Genomic DNA, 6,000 nt, shown 5'->3' with positions numbered 1-6,000 from the left:
ACAGTTTAATGGGAATTATCATTTTTCCCTATCAACTCATTTGGCTAGGACTTCAAGATCCTCATCTGCAAGTCAGTCTAGGTATAGGACAGACCCATCAACCTCCCATTTCTCCAGGTTTCTCAAGCTCTGCGGAATTCTTGCTATTCTTCCAGACCTCTAGTTTAGATGGTCTGATTAATTTCTCCTCCTCAGATCAATATGGTCCTTGTTCCTGGGACTACTAGCCTCCAGTTGGACAGCTGCAGTGTTGGGTTAACAGATGTTGGTGTAAGGAAAGAGTTAAACAGAGAATGACGGCAGCGGTGCCAACAGCACCAGCAACAGGTCTCTCTGACACAGAGTGTACCTGAGACAGAACCGAATGAAGGAGTTTCTACTTCTACCTCAACATAGACACACAATCCTCATGCATATTCTTCAAGCTCCTTTACCATGCCTTTGGAGAGAACAATGGAAAATGTCAAGAGGACAGATTTATTGGAGGACTGTGATCATGTCTGTAAGCTGTAACCAAAAAAGCTCTTAGAAGTAAAGATATATATACTGATGTTTCTGAATAAACTTTAGATTCACTCAGAATCACACACTGCTGGTGAGTGTCGTCTCTTCATGTATGTTGGGGGTTGAATTTTTCCCTTTGCTTTCTGTTGAATTTTTCCCATTGTTATGCTAAGTATTTGGGGCTACACCCAGAAGCTCAGATAGCTAAGTTAACAGTTTCTCTCGCAGGGGGGAGGCGAGGGGAACATCGGAAAAGAAGAGGTGGGGTAGGGGCCTGCTCTTTCTCGGGCTCTTGCTCTCTCGCTCGTCTGGCTCGGAGAAGGGCGGTCGCTAGAAACTCCGCTCTGCCATCCCGACACGGGGGAGCTGCCTTCCTTGGCTGTGGGATCCTGCAATCTCCCTGCTCGGACGCTCTCTCTCTCCTGCATCTCCTGCCAACCTCAGACATCCTTTTGGAGCATCGAGATCCTCGAGCAGCGTCTCCCCTCCTCTCTTCCCATCTGGGACACAGACGCCATTCACCGCAGCGCCCCTCCAGCCACGTGAGATCACCGCATCTCCTCCCTGCTCACCGAGAGCTGGCAGGCAGTGCCAGAACGGAAACTGCACCACAGAGGAAAGGTGTCCACCACCGGGAGAACTATTTACTCGGTTTTCTGCTCTGTTGTTGTTTATCTAGCAGTTGTTGTTGTGTTTTGTTTCCCTTGTTACATATATATATATATATATATATATATATATCAGTAAAGAACTGTCATTCCTACCCCCATATCTTTGCCTGAGAGCCCTTTAATTTCAAAATCATAGTAAAGTGAAGGGAGGGGGGGTTATACTCTCCTTTTCAAAACGAGGCGCCTGTCTCTTTTAGCAAATACCTGTCTTTCAAACCAAGACAATGTATCACAAATGATGCCCTACAACGTGGACTAACAACTGCTAAGGTGATCCAGTCCTGTGATACACACCAACTGAACCACCATGTTGGGTCTGCAAGATCACCGAGGAGCTCTTCTTGTGGCAGCTATACAACCAGGTTAGCAAAAAAGCGAGCAGCTGGTCATCACATTTCTTTAATTATGGGGCAAAGCACAACCAAATCTCAGACTCCATAAAGACTCTCTGTTGCGCATTACCAGGGAGCAAGAATTTAAAGTAATACCTCAGAAACTTATATCCTTACTCATAGGGATTCGGAAAAACTGCCCCTGGTACCCCTCTAATGGTTCTTATGAACTTGGTCATTGGCAAAAAGTTGGGGAATGTTTACAAACTCGTCAGGTTACTCACCATGATGTTCACCCCGATAGTATTGTGACTTGTCATGTAATCTATTCTGCCTTGCAACAATTTAAGGAAGTGGACCATGTCCCCTTGGACGATCCACTATCCTCTCCTCCTGAGGAGGATGATCCAGCACCCCAAGATCCATTTGATCTGGGGCCAGTCGATCCTGATAAAGAACCAGATTTATACCCTCCTCTGACCCCAATACATGTTATGGCAGAAATAGAAGAAATATTACAGACAGCATGCCAAAAGGCAGCTGCAACCCTTTCACCTACTCATCCTCCCTATGCCACATCTCTCCTTGCTAATGATGATGAGGACATGTTACCCACCGAACCTGAGCCAGAAAGGTTCAGACATAGCTGCTGCAGAAGGGCATTACAAGAGAGAGATATTGAATTCTTACAAGCTATGCCTGTAATATATCGCAATCAAAACCCACATCATGAACAGTTGTCCTATGAAATGGTTAAAGAACTAAGCAAGTCGGTGAAGGAAAACAGCTTGCATTCCTCCTTTACTGTGAATTTAATAGATGCTATAGCTGAATTGCATACCATACTACCAGTGGATTGGAAATCTCTTTTTAAAACAGTTTTAACAGGGGGGAAATACTCTGTATGGTGGATGGAATTTGTAGATTTGGCTCAAACCCAGGCATGGAATGATGGTAATCAAAATCCGCCACTTAATATTACGGCACCCCAGCTCTCAGGGACAGGCACGTATGCCACTGCCCATGACCAGCTGCAATTACAACCCCAGGCATGGGACCAAAGCACAACTATTACACTGCATGCTCTAAGGAAAGTACCATATACAAAAATCTAGAGCCAGGATTTGCTGCCATTCGTCAGGGTGCCCAGGAACCATATATCATCTTCATTGACCGATGCAATCAGCGGTCAGATGGCAAATTGAAATGTAAGCGGCAGCCAATGCTGTTTTAAAATACCTCACTTATGAAAATGCTAATAAAGACTATAAAAAAGCCTTAGTTTCAATACACAACCGTGCCCGATGTTGAACTTGCTGATTACATCAAAGCATGTGCTAATATCAGCTCAGAACAATATAAAGCAGAACTAATTGCTACCACAATCGCCCAGCAATTGCAAGCAGCTAAAGCAAATGTTAAGTGCTTTGCATGCGGAGATGATGGGCATGTTCGGAAACAGTGCCCAAAGAGACAGAAAACTAATAAAAAGCCGAATAAACCCTGACCTCCTTGCATAAAAAGCCTTCCTTGGAGTAGCCAATGCTACTCTAAGTTTGACAAGGATGGCAACCCAGTCCAAAAGCAGGGAAACTTTAACAGGGATGCACGGCCCTGTGCCCCTCAACCCAACGGGGCCCAATTCAGACAACTACCAACACAAACTCAGGTCTGGCAAGAGGCACCCCAGGTTCTGCCAGCCTTGAAGTGGCCATCTGGTCTACAACAGTCTTAAAAGACGCTTCTGTTCATCTACTATCCACTGCTGGTTTTGGTCTACTACCATTTCAAACTCATTATTTATTATTGGGTCACTCTTCTACCACTCAAACTGGACTGTTTATTTTACTGGGAATTATTGATGCAGATTATAAAGGGGAAATTAAAATTATGGATTGGACTCCTAACCCCCCTTGCACTGTGCCAGAAGGGACATGCTTGGCAGAACTCATGCCACTGCCTGCAATTCCTTGTCCAGCGCCAATATTGCAGCATCAACAAAACAATGGGAGCTTTGGGAGCACAGGTGTTCCTCAGATCTCTTGGTCCAAGGTAATTGGAACACAACAGCCACTACTCACCTGCCAAATAGACTCTAAGTCTTTTACAGGATTGGTTGATACTGGAGCCAATGTATCCACAGTGCAGAAGGAGTGGCCTCCTGAATGGCCCTTGGCACCCTCTCTGGTGATTGTCTCTGGAGTTGGCGGACATCAGATGCTGTGGCAATCAGCCAAAGAACTACACATCATTGGACTAGAAGGCATGACAACCACCTTGTGACAGTATGTAGTCCCGATTCTGGGCACTCTGTGGGAGTGAGACCTACTGACTCAATGGGGCTTGATCATTTCAACACATTTTTGATAGGGGCCACTGACAAAATGCCACTCCTGAAACTTACCTGGCTTACTGATAAGCCTGTATGGAAAGACCAGTGGCCCTTAAGAGGCGAGTGACTTCACCAAGCCCAAATCCTTGTATAGGAACAACTACAATTGGGTCACATAGTCCCTTCCACCAGCCCATAGAACATACCTATTTTCGTTATTCCTAAGAAATCGGAAAAGTGGAGACTGATACAGGATCTCAGGGTAGCTAATGCAGTCATGTCACCTGTGGGGTCATTACAACCAGGAATACCTAACCCCATGATAATTCCCGAACACTAGCAATTGGTGATAATTGATTTAAAAGACTATTTTTTCACAATTCCTCTACATTGGAGTCTGAAAAACAGAGGCCTCTCTGAGTTCCCCAGAGAGATATCAAAATGCAGGGTTTGAATTAAAGCTTTTAGAGAAATTAAAGTATATTAAGCCACACAGACATGAAACAGAGTTGGAAGTTTAATTTTTAAGTAAGTTTAAGTAAGTAAGAATATATTTTAAGTGCCTTAAGAAGTAAAAGCCTTAGAATTTAGGGTGAAAAACAAGTTTTAGTGAGAGCTCAAAAACAAGTCATAAAAACAAATCTCAGTGAGAGCTCAAAAACAGTTTTAGACATAATAAAAATATAGTAAGAATATTGGTTACACTTTTCAGATAGAACAGATAGGCCATATGCATAGATTATATGTAAACTTTCGTACTAAAAAACTAGAATTCTAATAGGTTTAGAAGAAATGCTTCAGATTCGTGTTTTTAGCTTATTGAGTAATTTGTAAATAAGAATCCATGTAATGGAGTGAGAGCTCTGTCTCACTCTCTCTTCCTTCACCATCATCATCATCACTACCACCACATGAAGAAGAAGAAGAAGAAGAAGAAGAAGAAGAAGAAGAAGAAGAAGAAGAAGAAGAAAAGATCAAAAGAAGAAAAGACCAGGGAGCATCTGCCTCTCAAGACTCTACCAGGCCGCAGCCTCTGCCTCTGCTCAGGACTCTGTACTAGGCTGCAACTTCAGCCTTCTTGGGGTCTTGCACCAGGAGCTGCTTCTACTTCTAATAGGGACTTTACTTCTATTTGGGATTCTATGCCAAAAGCTTTTAGCATGGACTTTAAGATGTAGGACCTTTTGCCTTTTGAGATTGATGCACCTTTACAATAAACAACTTTATAGCAACTAATAACTCCTCAGGTCTTTTAAAGAGAACAACAATCCTGACACCTCTACATCCTGACAATGCACCTAAATTTGCTTTTTCTTTACCATCTGTCAATCATGAAACCCCCATGGAATGATACCACTGGGTTGTCCTACCCCAGGGTATGAAAAACAGTCCAACTATTTGTCAATTTGTCCTTCATTCAGCAATACAGTCAATACAGGAAAAATATCCATCTGTTTTGCTGTATCACTATATGAGCGATATTTTAATTGCCTCCGACAGCATGACATTGTTGCATGATTGCCTTGCAGCTTTAAAATAGCACTCACCAGCAGAGGTCTGTGCATACCTACAGACAAAATTCAAACAGGACCCCCTCAGAAATACTTGGGCTTTAAACTGTTTGAAACAACAGTCATCCCACAGGCAGTAACTTTGAAAACTAACATATGCAAGTTGAATGACTTGCAAAAGTTACTGGGAACTATGAATTGGATTTGCCCTTTGTTGGGAATTACAACAGAAGAATTATCTCCTTTATTTCGATTGCTAAAAGGGGACCCAGACCTCTCTTGCCCTAGGCAATTGACAAAAATTGCCCAAAAGACTTCAGGGACTGTAAGTGATAAAATCAACAAATTCTTTGCCACATTTCAAAACCCAGATTTGCCTTTGTGGCTATTCCTGATTTTGCAATCTTTCCAACCCTATGCCCTTATTGGCCAATGTGATGTGCAAGAACATCATCTCTGGTTACCAGAATGGATTTTCTTGCCACACACCTTTTCAAAAACTATAACCACTCAATTCGAAATGATTATTTGACTGCTGTTGATGGGACGACTCCTATGTCGGAGCCTGACAGGACATGATCCAGCAATGATACATCTCCCTATTACTGCAGCAGAATTAGAGAATCTTTTCAGGGATTCAGTGTCATTTC

This window comes from Sturnus vulgaris, chromosome W, assembly GCF_052056855.1.
Source record: "Sturnus vulgaris isolate bStuVul1 chromosome W, bStuVul1.hap1, whole genome shotgun sequence".
In the NCBI taxonomy this organism is placed as follows: Eukaryota; Metazoa; Chordata; class Aves; order Passeriformes; family Sturnidae; genus Sturnus; species Sturnus vulgaris.
This window is presented reverse-complemented; position numbering follows the sequence as displayed.